At 36.6% G+C, this 17907-nt stretch overlaps 1 long non-coding RNA gene across 1 annotated transcript; it reads left to right on the top strand.

Annotated features, from left to right (window-relative positions):
• Positions 1-481: 481 nt before the first annotated feature.
• Positions 482-15185, top strand: LOC139707219 (uncharacterized). The gene is made up of 2 exons (XR_011708786.1): positions 482-593; positions 1061-15185. It is a non-coding gene; the product is annotated as an uncharacterized lncRNA (long non-coding RNA).
• Positions 15186-17907: the final 2722 nt, after the last annotated feature.

Below are 17907 nucleotides of genomic sequence, written 5' to 3'. Positions count from 1 at the left end.
CATCCTCCATTATGACTCATGAAACTGATTAGTATCCATTAATATGCATTTTTGTCAGCAGTCTTACACCACACTAGTACATTTGACAGGATTGAGTGCTGAGGTGATTTTTTTTTTTTTTTTTGAAAGAAAAACATGGATAATAGTTCTTTTTTTTGGGGGGGGGGGAAATAAAATAAAAACGTCTCAGGGTTATATATCATCAGGATACATGATGTAACCCGATGACTTTTCAACCTTTTCAGCTCTTCCTTCTCCATTTACTATTTTTCACCTTAAACATTTCCTTTTTAAGTAGTTTTAAGACCTATAACTACCTCTGGAACAGTCAGTATGGGAGAACTGAGGTTAACACACAGTGCTGGATATAATTTCAGTCAAAGACAATCCTGCTTGAAAAATTTATATTTCCATATAAATCCATATAAAGTATAAATGTGGATACTAAGACAAGAAATATTTTCCTCTAAGGCCTTACAGCTAGAGAAGTAGTCCATCTGGTGTTGAATGCAAGTGGGTGTGATACCAGAACTGACATTTTAACCACCATTCTACTGTCTTCTGGATTTACTTGCTCTATGCAGTCTTATTAGGTAAATATCATTGGGCTTCTTTGAAATACTGAAAAACTGGGATATTACTAACTAGGTGGTTAGGTTAACCATTTCTCCAGTTCAGAACTGTAGGGTGGGGCTAATGACTGGTTTTGTATAAAAAAAGAGCATAAGAATTTTATGTTGTGATGTTATAATTGATTATAGCCTTGAGTAGCTCAGAAATTTTCTTTTTATAAATAATGTACTATCAATCTATCCTTCATTTAGTGAACAAATGACTTTAAAGTAGTCAGTTTTTCAAATTTTTATTTTTGTACTTGTGACTTGTTTGTTTACTAAACATTTTAAGATTTCCCTTTACCAGTATCAGATTATCTCCTAGAGTTTTTTAGGATTTATGTTAAATTATTTTTAATAAATGGAGGCAGGCTGTTATATTTTATCTGCAACTATTATGGTTTTACATGGAATTCAATTTTATCATCTTAACTTTTTCTTTCCAGATTGGGAGTTCTTATTCCTTGAAGGTAAAGGCCACTTTATTTCTGTGAATACTTCTTAGTTGCCCTGTTTTGTATCTTCCTGCTTTCTTTTATGTCTTCAGAGTGGCTACTTACTAGAAGCTCATGAAGGTTAGGTGTATTTATAACCATGTTTGTCTGTAGTGTTGATTATCTTTTCTATAATGCCTTCCTGATTAGGAAGTGGTCATTATTGTTCCCATTTCACTTCATAACTCATGTGATTTACCTAGGCTAGGGTTATGGAATAAAGATAAAACAGAACTAGAACTTCCTGATAACTTTTCACTCACCTTAATTCCTAGAGAAAACCTATAGTGATATGCATAAACAGAGGTAAAAAGCACCCTGATGTACTTTGGAAAAATCTGTTCTGTGATAGTAACAGTCTGTATATGTACATGTGTGTGTATATGTGTGTACATGTGTGTATATCTATGATTAATAAACATCCAGGATAGCAGAACTGGGACTTAATGACCAGAAAATATTAAAACCAGGCTGGCACTAATCATAATTAGCAACAAAGATTAACCAGCCAACTTCAGAATTCCAAATAGCTAACTAACAAGGTACCCACAGTTTTGCAGTTCCATCTAATTGTTTTGTCTAGGAAATTTGTAATTACCGATTCATTGCTATTCAAAGTCAGTGTACTAATAATACCAATAATCTTCAGGCCATTTCAGTTGCCTTTTTGCTCCCAATCACTTAACTTCTGACACAGAAGTAGTAAAGCCCTCAAAACTTCTAGCTTTTGAATTGTTTGAACCACAATTCTATATCTTTCCTTGTCCTGGGTAATGCCTCCTTTCTATGTAATACTTTTGTCCTACTTTAGGAACTTCTTCCACTTGTAAGGCTTTGTAGATTTTATATCTTCCTAAATCATACCTCTAGCCGTAATCTTTTCACTCTCCTATGTACCTCGAGATCATTGAAACTTTGATAAAATTAAAAATAGTTACCAGCATTTGTTCACTTAAATACTTAGTGAATACATATGTTCCTAGCACTGTGGAGGCATGTGACTACAGGGGGAGCATCTGGCAAAGGGGACAAAACCTTCAAAAACAATCATGAAAGAACTGTGTGCTTTTAGAGCATCTTTGTGTGGTGATGAGGATGGAACCCAGGGCTTTGCACATACTAGGCAAGCACTCTAGCCCCTGGGAACACTCTGCATCCCACAGACTGCAATCTTCTATTGGGTTATGCCAGTTCTTCTTGATGATGTCTTTCCCATAATTCCTGCAGTCATTAGTTCAGTATCCTCAGATGGTTGTATTTATATTTTTCTTGTAGGAAAGTGACTTGGAACCAATGCAGACACAAATACCAACCAGCCATAAGAAATAACAGCTGTCCTTTAGTACTTGTTTGGAATTCTAATCAGTTGATGAGAAAAGTTGCATTAAAAGGTTCTGGGAATTCAGTATTTCATTTATTATGACACCATTTATATCAGATTCTGACTTTAATTTTAGAGGACCACTTTATGCTAGATAGAAAGTACTGAAAATATAGCTGGTGAGGAAGATAGTCATTCCTCCTTTGGAGCTAATGTTAAAGAAGACAAAATTAAATCTTTTAGTTTGCTTGATGTATCCCAACATCTAAGACTTCCAGGTTAGGTAGCATTGCTATGAGCCTTAAAAGTCTAAAAGTCAGTTCCTAGATTTTCCTAAATATCCTTTTTCTTAAATATTCTGCCTAATCTCACTATATTTGTCATACAAAGTTATAATAATTATCAACAAACACCAACATGTCCGTTATGTCATGATGTCTAATCTAAATTCTTGAAATTTTAGACCCTTTATATAGTTTGCTAGGGTCTTCCTTTCAGACCTTCTTTATCTTGTTAAACTGATTGCAGTTCTGCATAATGCTTTCCTCTTAGGAAGGCTGTACTAACTTACTTGCTCACACCCTTATCCACCTCTTTACTCATTACTTCCTAGCAGTTACTTTGGAGATTATTCCCTTTTCTTAAAACAGGAGGATTGGAAGGTAATGTCATAACAGGAAAATGATATCTAGGCTCCACCCAGTGGCCCTCTTCAAGGAGCATTTGGAAACACTTAAGTGATGGGCAACAAATTTGGACAGAACTTTACTATCTAGATGTTGTGGGTAACAAAATCTGTATGTAGAAAATGTAGAAGGGTCAGCATTTAGTCATAGGAGAGTTTGAGGGATTTTAAGACCCAACCTAATGACTCAAAAGGAACTTGGAAGATTTCTCTGCTCTTCATCAGCATGGTGTAGTCTTGCTTCCCAGTTTTTCAAAATCCCCATTCCATGGAAGTTGACTGGCCAAATGGCAGAAAAACATCCTAGTTGTCCAGTCCTAGCCTACTCCTAAAAATTAAGTGGTGGGTACATATATGCTGTTGTATATTCTGAAAGCAAAAGCACTGTAAATATTGTGATCTGTCCATATTGCCATAGTTATCCATTACTGTGGGCAGAGTGTTGGGTATGGAGCCCTTTCCTTAAATCACAGTGATAAACTCCTTTATAGTGTGTTACAGTTTTTATTTTGTTTTCCAGCTATTTCCTAGGGAAATTGAGTACAAAAAAAAGCTTCTTGATATTTTGAACTTGATATCTAGTCAGCCTCCCCATTTATAAAAAGAGCTCCCATTCATTGAACTCCTACTGTGTGCTAGGCACATGCTTTATATTGACTTTGACATTCAAAATAACCCTGAGTGGGGCTGTGGCTCAGTGGTAGGGCGCCCACCATGCACGTGTGAGGCCCTGGGTTCGATCCTCAGCACCACATAAAAATAAGTAAAGATATTGTGTCCATCTACAACTAAAAAAATGTTTAAAAAAAATAACCCTCAGTTCGATAGTAGTATCCCTGTTTGACCAGCAGGAAAACTGATGCCTTATAAAGATTGATACTTATAAAGCTGGGTTGTGACGAAGCAAGTACTGGAACTAAGAATTGACCTTTCTGTCTCCCCCCCCCCCTTAATCTCAAGTACACATTAAGTTTTATAGAGGTAGAGACAAAGCATTTTCTTAGGTTAAACTTGTGGGGAGAAGACAAAACTGAAAAAACCCAAAAGGTTCGTGTCTTTTAAATTTAATTTTCTCTTGTATGCTTCTGTTGCCCCTGACCTTTGCATTGTACAATATTTTAACACATTTTGTAATTTGATATATGTGTGGTTCTTTGTATGTACAAAAACTTAGTAATTTTTTAGAGAAAAAGAATAAAAAAAGTTCAAGTAGGGTGGGATTGTAGCTCAACAGTAGAACACTTGCCTAGCATGAGGCTCTGGGTTTGATCCCCAGCACTACATAAAAAATAAATACTCTAAAAAAATTTTTTTTTAAAAGCGCAAGTATATAGCTTGGTGGATTTGATTGTCCCCTCAGCAAACCTGAATATTCAATTCACTCCTCAGGATGCAGACACTAAATGAGAGCATAGTGATTCAGTGCTAGAGTGCTAGCCTGGTGTGCTCTAGCCTGGGTTTGATGCCCAGCACTGGGGGAATAAAGAACATGTGATCTTTCATTTCTTTTTAGTGTAAACAGTGTCACTTGGTGCCCAAGAGGAGCACTATGTTACATTTTAGGTGAACTATTTCTAGGTAAAGAGAGTTTTAAAGCGTTTACCTGAACCTCTGAAAGTTGATTATAATTGGATACATATCAAAACCCAAACTTAAATTCCAGCCATTCAGGGAGGGAAACTTTCTGAGGGAGACCCCTGCTTTCACCATGAAAAATGAAAACAACCTACAAAATAATATATAAATAAATAATGCCTAGCACGTGCAAGGGCCTGGGTTCAATCCTCAGCACCACATAAAAATAAATAAATAAAGGCATTGTGTTCAACTACAACTAAATAAATATTTTATAAATAATTTTTAAAATTTTTTAGTTTTAGGTGGACACAATATATTTATTTATTTTTAAATTTTATGTGGTGTTGAGGATCGAACCCAGCACCCTGCGCATGCCAGGCAAACATGGCTTGAGCCACATCCCCAGCCCTAAATAAATATTTTTTAAAAATAAAATAAATAGTATATTTTAAATTAAATATTATAAATTAAATACATACTGTTCCATTCTAACAGCATTTGTAAAGTGCTTACTACGTGCTAAAGTACTGGTCAAAGTACTTCTCAGGTTTTTTTTTTTTTTTTTTAGTTATACATGAACACAGTATCTTTATTTTGTTTATTTTTATGTAGTGCTGAGGATTGAACCCAGGGTCTCAAATGTGAGAGGTGAGTGCTCTACCGCTGAACCACAACCCCAGACCTCAGGCCCTCAGGTGTTCTTTTTTAATCTTTGCAACTTTAGTTTACAGATCAGGATAGTAGGATGCAGGGAAGTCTATTTAACTTGCCTTTTCCCCTAAGTTTATATCACCAGTAGTTAGCAGTTGAGCCATGATTTAGATACTAAATAACAGGTCTATTTAAAAAAAAAAAAAATAGAGTCCCAGAGTATTGTAGATAAAGGGCTTATACTTTGTTGCTTTTGGTATTCTCTATCTCCCTTTCTCCTCAATTTCTTTTATTCCTTTTTAAAGGGTTTTTACATTCTTAGGAGCAGAAAACTCTGAAAATGAGTTTAGACATTTTATGAGGCATGTCAGAATAAGTATATTTCTTTGGCCTATGCCTTGTTTTAGAATTTTTCATTTTGAACTATGTTATTTATAGGAAGGGCTATTAGTGTTCTCTCTGCCCATTTGTGATAAATTTTAGATTTCTAAATGTTGCCATGGTATAAAGGTTTAGTAAGTAATAAGTTGGTCTTGTATGTCTCAAGGGTTTCTCAAATAGACACATATTTGAGTTTATTTTATTCTGGCTTTTTTCTTTCTTTCTTTTTTTAAATTCCCCCAGTGATTCTGTTTGCAGTATTAACTGAAATTTCTTGTGCTGATGCTAATTGTGATCTTTTTTTCCACTAGCATATATTGGCGAACTCAGACTTGAAGAAGGACATAGGTAAAAAGTACAAAACGGAACATTTTCTAACATTAGGATTCTGACATTTCCTATTGTTTAGTTGAATACTTGCCACATTTTTTCTAAAATTTATTTATAAAACAATTTAAGTAGTTTAGTTTAAGCCAAAACAATTATAGATATTTCATTTCTCTTATTTTTAGAAACATCAGTTCTCAATCCCTAAGGTCTCATGTTAACTTAGGACATGCTTAAGACTTAAAAGTATTTCCTCTCTATGTGAAATTTTATGCAGGTTTGAATTACTTAATAAAAGTGAATAGCAGGTAAAACACGCTGCATCCAGGAATGCTTTCTTAACTTCCCTAGAACGCTCATTAGTTTTAAACCTACATCACATCTCACATATCTGAGGCAGGTGTGCCGCTGTGAAACTGCATGTCCTTGTAAATTCTTTTCAATGACTAGGAGTTGCAGAAGACCAAAAAACCTTAGGAGTGACTTACTCCTTCATCTTCTTCACAAAAACAGCTTTAAAACAAACAAACAAAAAAACAGTAAAAGAGATTGAGGATGTAACTTGTGGTAAAGCACTTGGCTGGCATGCATGAGGCACTGGTTTCAGAAAAGAAACATTAAGATAGACCTCACATCTTAAAATTTTAAGCTAAATTTAGTAACATGAAAAATGTTTATGGTGCACGCCTGTAATCCCATCAACTCAGGAGGCTGAGGCAGGAGGATCAGAAGTTTGAAGCCAGCCTTAGCAACTTAGTAAGACCCTGTCTCAAAGTAAATAAATAAATAAAAAGGACTGGTGGTGTAGCTCAGTGGCAAAAGCATCTCTTTCAGTGGCAAAATCATCTCTGGGTTCAATCCCTAGTACCATAAAAAAAAAGGTTGACGTGTCAACAAATTATTCTGTCAAACGATTATTCTTTGAAAACAAGGTGTCTTCCATGGTATTTACTTGGAATTACTTGAAGTTTGCTTAAACTCCATTCACTTTGAGTAGAATTGCCTCATTAGTGATTGAAAGTACTAGTACTAGGTTTTTCTTTAGAATCTGAGAACACAAGCTTCTGCATAAGTGTGATATATATTCTCTCTTTTCTAATTTTGTCTTTTTTTAAATTTTTTTAAAGAGAGAGAGAATTTTTTAATATTTATTATTTTAGTTTTCGGCGGACACAACATCTTTGTTTGTATGTGGTGCTGAGTATCGAACCTGGGCCGCACGCATGCCAGGCGAGCACGCTACCACTTGAGCCACATCCCCAGCCCTCTAATTTTGTCTTCATAATCAGATATTTAAGAGCAAGGCTATAATGGTAATCTAGGAACAGTTGAGAGTAAGAATATATCAAAAGTATTTGGGGGTTGTATTTGTTTTTAGTGGTATTAGGAATTGAACCCAGGGGCACTCCACCACTAAGCTACACCCCCCCAACCCCTTTTTTTAAAAAATTTTTAGAAGTTGATGGATCTTTATTTTATTCATAAATTTATATGTGGTGCTGAGAATTGAACCCAGTGCCTCACACATGCTAGGCAAGTGCTCTACCACTGAGCCACCACCCCAGCCCCCTTTTTGTTTTGAGTCAGGATCTCAGTAAGTTGCCCAGGCTGGCCTGGAATATGAATGCCTCCTGCCTCAGTCTCCCAGTAGCTGAAATTATAGGTGTGTATCACTGCACCCAACAAAAATATTTCACCTTGTACATCCTGTGTATAGTAACCCAAGTTGACAAGATAAAATCAAGTATTTCACCTAGGTTTCAGATGAAACCATTAGTCCATTTATCTTACTTTAAAAATATATATATATTAATGGGAGAAAGGAGAAGGTGCAAATTTGAGACAATCAGAAATAAAGATGGTAAACATCATTTACATGATAAATATTGACAAGTTTTTATTTGTCAACTTAAAAAATAACTAATGAGGTTGGGGTGTAGCTCAGTGGCAGAGAACTAGGCTAGCTTTTGTGAAGCCCTGGGTTTAATCTCCAGAAAGAGATGTTGTAAGGCATCTTTTAAATTAGTCTGTAAGTAATTGAGCATGGTGGCTCAATGAGGCACCGGTTTCAGAAAAAAAACATTAAGATAGGCCTCACATCTTAAAATTTTAAGCTAAATTTAGTAACATGAAAAATGTTGATGGTGCACGCCTGTAATCCCAGCAACTCAGGAATAATTAGTTCCTTGGGAGGCTGAGGAAGGAAGCCAGCCCTGGCAACATAGTAAGACCCTGTCTCAAAATAATAAGGACTGGAGATGAACTCAGTGGGCGAACACTTGCCTAATACAGAGGCCATGGGGTCAATCTCCAGCTTTGCCAATAAACAAAGAAATTAGTCTGTTAGATATTTAATGGATCTTCAGCAATTGACCTGTATCATAAAGAGAAACAATATAAATGACCTGAGCATGGTGGCACACACCTGTAATCCTAGCAATTTAGGCCCTTAGCAACCTAGTGAGACCCTGTCTCAAGTTACTTAAAAATTCACTTAGGTTGAAAAATAAGGGCTTGATTAATGGAACTGTATATATAGTTCAGTGGTGGAGTGCCTAACATGTGTCAGGCCCCAGTTTCAGTCCCTAGAATGGCAAAATCAAAAAGATAATGGTGATATTGCCCTTAGAAAGTATAGGGTTTTGACCTTTGTTTCAGGTGTCTGCAGCAGCTTCCACATCTCTCTACCCAAAGAGAAAGTGGGATTACCCTTCTTGAAAGTAACTTCCATTCACTTTGTCCCTGCCAGTGACCATCATTTCTAAGGTTTACTCTTAGGACCAAAAGTAAGCAAGGAGGACAGGTCACTCTGTAATTTCTGGGTGATAATTTATGGGTAAGGAATAGTTCCTTTTTCTTTAGATCTGTTTATTGTTTCAACAGCAATGTATTTCCCTTAATTTCCAGGAACGTGATATGTCTTTTTAATTATTTACTTATCTAAAATTTTTGTGTTTTCTTTTTGCTACTGGGGATTGAACCCAAGGGGTCTTGCTACTGAGTTACATCTCCAATCTGCTTTATTTTGAATTTTGAGACAGAGTCTTGCTAAGTTGCTCTGACTGTCCTCAAACTTGTGATCCTCCTGCCTCATTTTCTTACATCACTAGGCTTACAGGTGTATGCCACCACACCAAGTTGCAATGTCTTTTTAAAGAAAGCGAGAAGAATGCCTACAAATGTTAGGAGAAGGGAATTAAGCAGGGAAAACATTTTCTCAAAAAAAAAAAAAAAAAATGAGAACAAGGGACTGAGGATGCAGCTTAGTGGTAGAGCACTTGCCTAACATGCACAAGGCTCTGGGTTCCATCCACAGTACCAGAACCAGGGGCGGAGAAAATGAAAACAAAAAAGGTTGCAGAGAATGAAATGGGTGTCAGCATTGGGGACGGTATAGTTTGTAGTCTGATTGCTTCCTATGTGGATTATTAAAATTAATGGAAAATAAGTGTTTTGTTTCTTAATCATGCAGCTGGGAAAGAATAGGAAGCCAGCCTGGGGGCACAGATTTTCAGCAGATGCTCTGTATCCAGGCAGCAGAAATGACTCTTAGCATTGCTGGTATCCGAGTCTGAGAGCAAAAGCATCTCCAATAGGGAGTCTGTGATTTTGAGTCTGATTACCTTTATCCTCATTAGGCTGCTGATAGGATAAGCATTATAAAGAGAGTTTTGGTGGGTTTAGATTTTTGGGAAATTATGTTAAAAAAAACTGAAATTATGGTCAATATCCCCCCCCCATTTGTTATTCTTCTGATACAGTTAACATTTCACAACAACAACAAAATTATTTTTTCTTGGTATTGCAAATGAACCCATGGGTACTTTGCCACTGAGCCACATCCCCGGTCCTTTTTTTTAAGACTGGATCTAAGTTGCTGAGGCTGGCCTTAAACTTGGACCTCAGTGCCTCAGCCTTTCAAGTCACTAGGATTACTGGTATGCACCACCACACCCAGCTATTCACAGCTAAAATATTCTTAACAGACACTCTGAAGATGCCCTTCATGAACTGAAACTGCCAAAATCACCATTTTCTAGGGCACATTTCACATTTGACCATTTATTTGCTCTCTTCAGACCATCCTCACGTTGGGAGAGATTGCCTTTTTTTTTTTTTTTTTTTAAGTCAGTAGTCATTTTACCTCATTATTAACAAGGATCAGCCTGCAGGTTCAGTTTTCCTCTTGACTTAGGTTCTGAGTTTAGAACTGAGTAAGTGCAGGGACAAAACCAGCAGTTGTACCCCAAATATGTCTGAGTCTAGTTTGTTTTTTTCAAAAGACGGATTATTAAGCCCACCTCAGGAAGCACTGAATACTGTGTTAATATAGTAGTGCTGCTTATGTTGGAAATTAATATTTTGAAGAATTTTATAATAAACACTTGAAAAGGTAGCTGGGGGCTGGGGATGTTACCTCAGTGGTAATATCCTTGCCTGGCTTACATAAGGCCCTGAGTTCATGCCCCATACTGCATTAAAACAAACAAAAAAGAAATTATATCTGGATTTGTTATAGCCAAGTGAGAAATACGGCTATTAGTGTAAGGGCATAGCTTGCATGGTTCTTAATTACTTACCATTAGAGAAGAACACAAATATAAAAAACTCAAAGGCGAGAGTTTATATGTACCTTTGTGTGAGGGATTGCTGATATCCTTGAAATTCACTTCGAATAGATGGTGGCAATACCTGTGAAAACTTAGTGCTAGGACTTCTACTTTTTCTCAGGTCCAGTGGACAACTTCTTATCAACCAGGCATGAAGAAAAACAACAAAAAAATCCTTTTGTCCTGATCATGAGGATGATTCTTCAACCCAGGCACAGGTATAATGGTTACATTTCTCAGAGGTTCTTCTCTGTTTTGAGCCTATAGGGGCATCTGAGATGTCAGTGAAGCTATGATGAAGTGTATTAGATATGGGAAATTGAAATACCAAGAGAGTGTTTAGTAACATAGGTCTTAACACTGACCTTGATGAAAAAATTAACCCTGGAAATTCATAATGCAAGACTGAAGATGTGATTGGTTTTAAAAATAGCCTTGAAATTCAAGTTATTGAGTCTTGTAACAGCAAAATTTCACCAGCCAAGATACATAAGAGCGTAATTCTGTGCTTGACAACTGGCAACTCTCTTCATTTAACAAGCCTAATCCAGGGTGTATCTCAACCCTGCAACAAACTATTTTATTATTTCCTCTTTCCAGATACCAATTTTAACACCTATGCTTTGTCCATCCCCCTACCCCACAAGCTTTGAGCAGTCTTTTTTGCTTTGAAAGAAAACTCACATGTACATTTTTGTCTTCCCCTTAATTTTTTTGGGGGGGTGGTACCAGGGATTGAACGCAGGGGCACTTAACCACTGAGCCACATCCCCATCCTTTTTTGTATTTTGTTTAGAGTTAGGGCCTCACTAAGTTGCTGAGGCTGGCTTTGAACTTGAGATCCTCCTGCTTCAGCTTCCGAAGCTGCTAGGATTGTAGGTATGCACCACTGCACCCAGCAAATATTTCTTTTTAACTATAAACCAAGAAACTTTGAAGCTCAGCATTCATACAGTTTGTTCTTAAACTTTTTTTTTTTTTTTTTTTAAAGAGAGAGAGAAGAGAATTTCAATATTTATTTTTTGGTTTTTCAGCTGACACAACATCTTTGTTTGTATGTGGTGCTGAGGATCGAACCGGGGCTGCACGCATGCCAGGCGAGCGCGCTACCTCTTGAGCCATATCCCCAGCCCCAAAACATGTATTCATTTTTTTAGGTGTAGATGGACACAACACAATGCCTTTATTTTTATGTGGTACTGAGGATCGAACCCGGGTCCCGCCCGTGCTAGAGAAGCGCTCTACCGCTGAGCCACAATCCCAGCTGTTCTTAAACTTTCTTACTCTGTTTCTTACTATTTTTTCTGAGGTCTTTCTAAATGTGATTCCATTTATTTTCTTTTTTGAGGGATTTTTTTTTTAAATATAAAGTGGAGTGTAGGTAATAAGAATCACTCTTGTCCTTTTCTATTAAAATCTGGTATCAGGAGCAGTGTCTGATTTTCATTGATGAGTTTTTGTCTGGGATAAAAGACCTGTTGAGTCCAGTGTTGATTAACTTGGCAGTGTAAGTAAACTCACATCCTGCTTAGTGAATATCTAGCCATTATGTTTTATATTCCTTACACTTCTGGAATGCCAGCCTAGAAACAAACTGGAGAGGAAGGAGAATACTTTGAATGACAGACATTTGAGAGTTTTTGTTTTTTTGTGAAAACAAAACTTAGGATCAAATGTCTTCATACTATGTTTTCTTTTTTCATTGCGTCTGATCATTTTGTTTATTATTTAAAATCAGCATTCTGCCTCAGGGTGTTTTTATATACTCTAACTTTTGTTTTGCCTTTCTAGCTGCTAAGATAGATAATGATTATTGAAAGAGCACATTTTTAAATGATCTCCAGTGTGGATTGCTTCTGAGTCCCTGATGGAATGAGTTCCTAGAGGAGGAATCAGTCATTTGGAATCCAGGACCATTCAGCAAGGATAACTGCCTGCTCATATGGTCAGAATGCTCAGACTCTGTGGCACACCAACGGCTTTCTCATTCATTTCCTAAGTAGCGAGTCTTGTCAGTCCCAGTGTTGCCATCTAGCTACTCTCATTTCATTCCCAAAGTAGTGACTCCACCACTTTGAATGTCAAAGGGAGTTGAAGTGTCAGTGAGTCAGTGTAACAAATCTGTTAAGGAAGCAAATAAAAAGAATTTGGTTTGCTAACTGCCTGAAGTTTAGAAAGTTCTGGTTTTCACTTTACGATTTGCAAAGCATAAAGCCATTTCCTTGTTAAATTCAGATGAATTCTTCAGTATTTCTTCTCTTTTAATGAATTCATTTTGATGCTTATTTCCTATAACCAAGAAGGCAGTAGAACAGAAATAAGTCTTTTAAGTTTGAAGCTTGTGCTAATAATCAGATAAAGTTCACTTTCTTCTGATTTAAGTGATATATAAATAAAATATCCATTTTAAATTAGATTGGCAACTTAAAAAATCACTTTGAACAATTTGTTAGTATTTTTGGTTCCCTTTGATAGAATTGTTTTTCCTTTACACGTTTTTACTGCAAAATGAAGGATAGACTTGAACTAAATTGATCAACTTGTATTTGATCTTCACGGGAATTACATCTCTTTTCACTCAACATTTATTAAAGAAATATGAAAACCAGTTGTGGTGGCATGTGCCTGTAGTCCCAGCTACTTAGAGACAGGAGGATCGCTTGAGCCCAGGAGTTCAAGGCTAGCCTGGGCAACATAGTGAGATCCCGTCTTAGAAAGGAACACAGAAAATTCCAGTCTATAGCAAATTCTTGGCTTGACTAAGAGCTGATTTTCACTAAGGAACAGAACTTGTAATTCATTTCCACACGTTAAGACACAGTTCATCCCTATTAAAATTTGTTTATTCTGAAACTACACCCTTGTCACCTAATGTTATGTCCTTCCTAGTTTACTATGTCTGACCTTCAAGATTTCGTGCCTGCTGCTGAAATGGAAACCAGCCAGTACAGAAAACTGGGGAAAAATGACATCTGAAGAATGCAAGGGGAAATAGGAACTCATTTCTAGCATTTTCAAATCAGCTTTGTCTACTCCACTACAGTCAGAGGAAAAGAACTGACTTCATGGAATTTACCAGCTAAGCCTTACCACTGTTTTTAGTGTTTTTAGGAAATATACTAAAAGGTAAGTGAATTGTATGTTTTGAAGAATGATTGCTAGGTATTGTAAAACCAGTTGTTCCATTTTAGTAAAGATCAGCAGCTCCTTTATTCTAAGCCTCAAATTCTTGCCCATATTTGGTGTGTTAACAGTATTGTGGAGAAGGTGAACTTATGCAACATGGACGTTTTTCTCCACTTCTCAGCAACTAAGCTGGAACTTAGGTTGAAGTATACACGGTGCTGATTTTTGCTGTTTTGTGCTTAAATTTTTTTTTAAATTATTTCAGTTGAGTTTTAGTTTTATCCCTCATTATATAGAAAAAGGCTTTAATGTTTCAAAGGTCCTATCAAGCATTGTGTATACATTAGCTTTTGACAAATAAGAGCAACATTAAGGATTTTTATTAACATCCACCAATATATGGTTTTAATAAATGATTTAAAATTACCTGAAATAAATTATTCCACGTTAATTATATACCTATGTATGCCAGGCCCTGAATACAAAGATGAACTAATATACCCAGTTCATGTCCTCACGGAGTTCAGTTTTATTGATACACTACAGATAGAAGTTTAGTTTGAGGAAACAAAATCTGATAAAATGAGGCTAATTCCATATCCTCATCAACAATCCACTCTAATAACTAGTATGTTAATCTGAATGTGACATATTCTATAAGAAAACCTCCATTTGTGTGTGCATGTGAGCTGAACATTTACCAATACTTTGTATGTGTGGGTTCATCACAGGTTTAATCCTCACATCTGTGCTATGAGGTAGGTGTTATTTTCTCAGGCAAGCATAAAAGCTAACTAACTTGGCCTAAGTTTGCATGACTGATGTAGGACTGATACTTAAACACAGGTAGACTGATAGCAGAACATGCACTCTTAAGTTAGATGTGATATTTATATGCAGTTCCTGGCTATAAAACATGCACAGTTCTTAATAAAATATGCCTCCTTTTAAAAAAGGAAATCACAAATAGCTTAGAAAATTAGAAATATAATAGAATCTGGGGTTTTAGAGAGCCAGAAAATCAGAAACTTTTTCTTCCCCGATTCAAAGATAGTTTGTATTCTGACCTTACCTCTTTGCCCCAGACACAAAATTCAGTGGAACAGAAGGAGGATATTTATATTCATGTAATATAATATTATATAAAATACATTTACACATATAAACTTCTTTAAGTGCTAAATTATGAGAAAATACCACTGCTGAGACTTTCCTTAGGACTCTTTTTAAAAAATAGGTTAAGACTTTTTTTTTGTGCAAAAGTGAAGAAAAACTTCTGAGAAACCCAGGTAGGTAATTTATCCCCTGTTGTATGCAAAGCCTCTGCACTTCTGTCCTTTATTGTTTTATACTTCTGTAAATCTGATTTTACCTTTAATAAACTGGTTTCTAAAGTGAGTGGGTTCTTTGGTCTCATTTCCCATTAGATTCTGTATGTTTGTTCACTTTGTGTATGTTATCGCCACTCCCTTCAACACTGGTGGGAAGAGAATGCTCCTCTTAGGAACCTAGTACAGTTGAGGGGTTTAAAGACAAGACCTCAGAGCCTTGCCTCAGCTCAGTGCAGGCTCCACCAAGTACTAAGACTTTGCAGGGAAAGCCAGAAACTGTAAAGTCACTGTGAACAGTGTTTATCTCAAGCAATTGTGACGGGGAAAATACTACCTTAGTGAAATCAAGCTGGCTATTCTGAAAGTAATGAAAGTGACTGGAGAGGCAATTTTGACTATATTTCTTTTTGATTACTGCTTCTCCAAACATCAGTGTTTTGTGAATTGCCTGGGAATCTTGTTAAAATGCAGTTTTGATTCAGGAGGTCTGAGGTCAACCTGATAATTTGAATATTCTTTTGCATTTAAAATAATAAAGAGTTTTATTGATACATAATTGGTACCATAAAATTCATTCTTTAGGGGCTAGGGTTGTGGCTCAGTGGTAGAGTGCTCACCTAGCATGGGCGAGGCTCTGGGTTTGATCCTCAGCACTACATAAAAATAAACAAACTAATTAAAGATATTGTATGCAACTACAATTAAAAAATAAACATTTTTTTTTAAATTCACTCTTTAGGGTTGGGGTTATGGCTCAGCGGTAATGTGCTTGCCTAGCGTGCGTGAGGCACTGGGTTTGATTCTCAGCACCACGTACAAATAAGTGAAAATAGAAGTCCATCAACAAGTAAAAAATATTTTTTTTTTTTAAATAAGTTTAATGGGCTGGGGATGTGGCTCAAGCGGTAGCACGCTTGCCTGGCATGTGTGCGGCCCGGGTTCGATCCTCAGCACCACATACAAACAAAGATGTTGTGTCCGCCGAAAACTAAAAAAATAAATAAATATTAAAATTCTCTCTCTCCCTCTCTTCTCTCACTCTCTCTTAAAAAAAAAAAAAAAAAAAAAAAAGATTTGCTCCCATTCAGTAGATTCTCTATTAAAAAAATAAGTAAATAAAATAAGTTTTAAAAAATTCATTCTTTTTAAAAGTATATGACTGGGCTGGGGTTGTGGCTCATCGGTAGAGCACACGACTCACATGTGCTAGGCCCTGGGTTCGATCTTTAGCACCACATAGAAAATAAATAAAGGAATTGTGCCCAACTACAACTAAAAAAATAAGTATATATTTTTTTTAAAAAAGTATATGACTAAGCCAAGTTGGTGATACACACCTGTAATTCTAGCTTCTCAGGAAGCTAAGGCAGGAGAATGGCAAATTTGAGGTCATATTCAAGTAATGCCTTTAATCCCAGCTACTCCCAGGCTAAGAGGCAAGAGGATGGCAAGTTGAAAGCCAGCCTGGACAATTTAGTGGGACCCTGTCTCAAAATAGAAAATAAAAATAAAAAGGGCTTGGGATGTAATTCATTAGGAAGAGCACCTCTGGGCTCAGTCTCTAGTATTGCCAAAAAATCTTCCAAGTGTGGCTTATCTGAGTGATTCTGGCTCAGAGTCTCTTGGAGTTGCAGTCACTGAAGGCTCCATTGGGGTCAGAGGAATTTTTTCTGAAGTAGCACAGTCACTTGCCTGGCAGTTAATATATGTGGTTGGCCGGAAACCTCAGTTCCTAGACAAGTTTTACTGAAATAAAACTTTAGACCAATTAAGTGTTCTCATGATGTTCAGCTAGCTTCCCCCTACACAGCTCTATACTGTGTAGGAAGAGACTAGACTGGGCTAGAGTAATAGAAGGTCAGAATCATTGAGGCCCTCTTGGAGGTTGGCTGTCAAACTTCGAATGAATTTGAGGCTGTTCACTATCCTTTTATGAAGTTTATGAAGCTAGCCTTTGACATGCAGACTTAGTAGTGATTATTTATGATTCCCGCTACATTTCAAGTATAGCGTTCTCCAAAAGTGTTTTGATCTAAATGTAAACACATTGTTTAGTATGCCTTCAGAACTTTGGCATAGGGGTAGGGGGTAGACATCTTTCTAAAAGGTATGTTAGTAGCTATACCAGTGTGAATTCTAGTATGTTTCAAGTGTACAAAAGGTGCTTAGTAAATATTTGCTCAATTGAACTGACTAGAAGAGAGAAGTCAGCCAGGTGCACACACACCTATAACCCCAGCTACTTAAAAATTTTAAAAAATCTCAAAAAATCAAAGAGGCTGAGGATATGCATGGTAAAGTGACCTAGGTTCAATCCCAAGAAGGAAGGCAGGCTTGCTAAGAAAGGAAAGAGAAAACAGGGCTATTCTTTACCGCAAGGGAATACAGGGAGGAGGCCCACTTTTTTTTTTTTTCTTTAAGGAGGGATAGCCAGTAGAAAATGGGAAGGTTGAAGATACAAGAGAGGGGTGATAATTGCTGAATCAAGGCTCCAGAGAAGATGGAAGTCTTGGAATGGGTGGCCGGGGACAAGGAAACATCCAGTCCCCTTCTGAGACTGGTAAGAATACTGGAAGCTTACAAGGTGAGAAAGGGCTGTTTTAAAATTTTGAAACATTTTGTTTAAATATTTAATTTTTCAGGAATTAACATTCTTTAAAGTCTTTAAGAAGAGGAATGCATTATTAATGATATCTCAGATGTCAAGAAGTTTTTGTTAAATAAACTAAAATTATTATCTTCATGTTCTCAGACAGACTGGCTGTGAGGGCTTACCCTTTAACCTCTCT

This window comes from Marmota flaviventris, chromosome 10 (genome assembly GCF_047511675.1).
Source record: "Marmota flaviventris isolate mMarFla1 chromosome 10, mMarFla1.hap1, whole genome shotgun sequence".
NCBI classification, from domain to species: Eukaryota; Metazoa; Chordata; class Mammalia; order Rodentia; family Sciuridae; genus Marmota; species Marmota flaviventris.
This window is presented reverse-complemented; position numbering and strand designations above follow the sequence as displayed.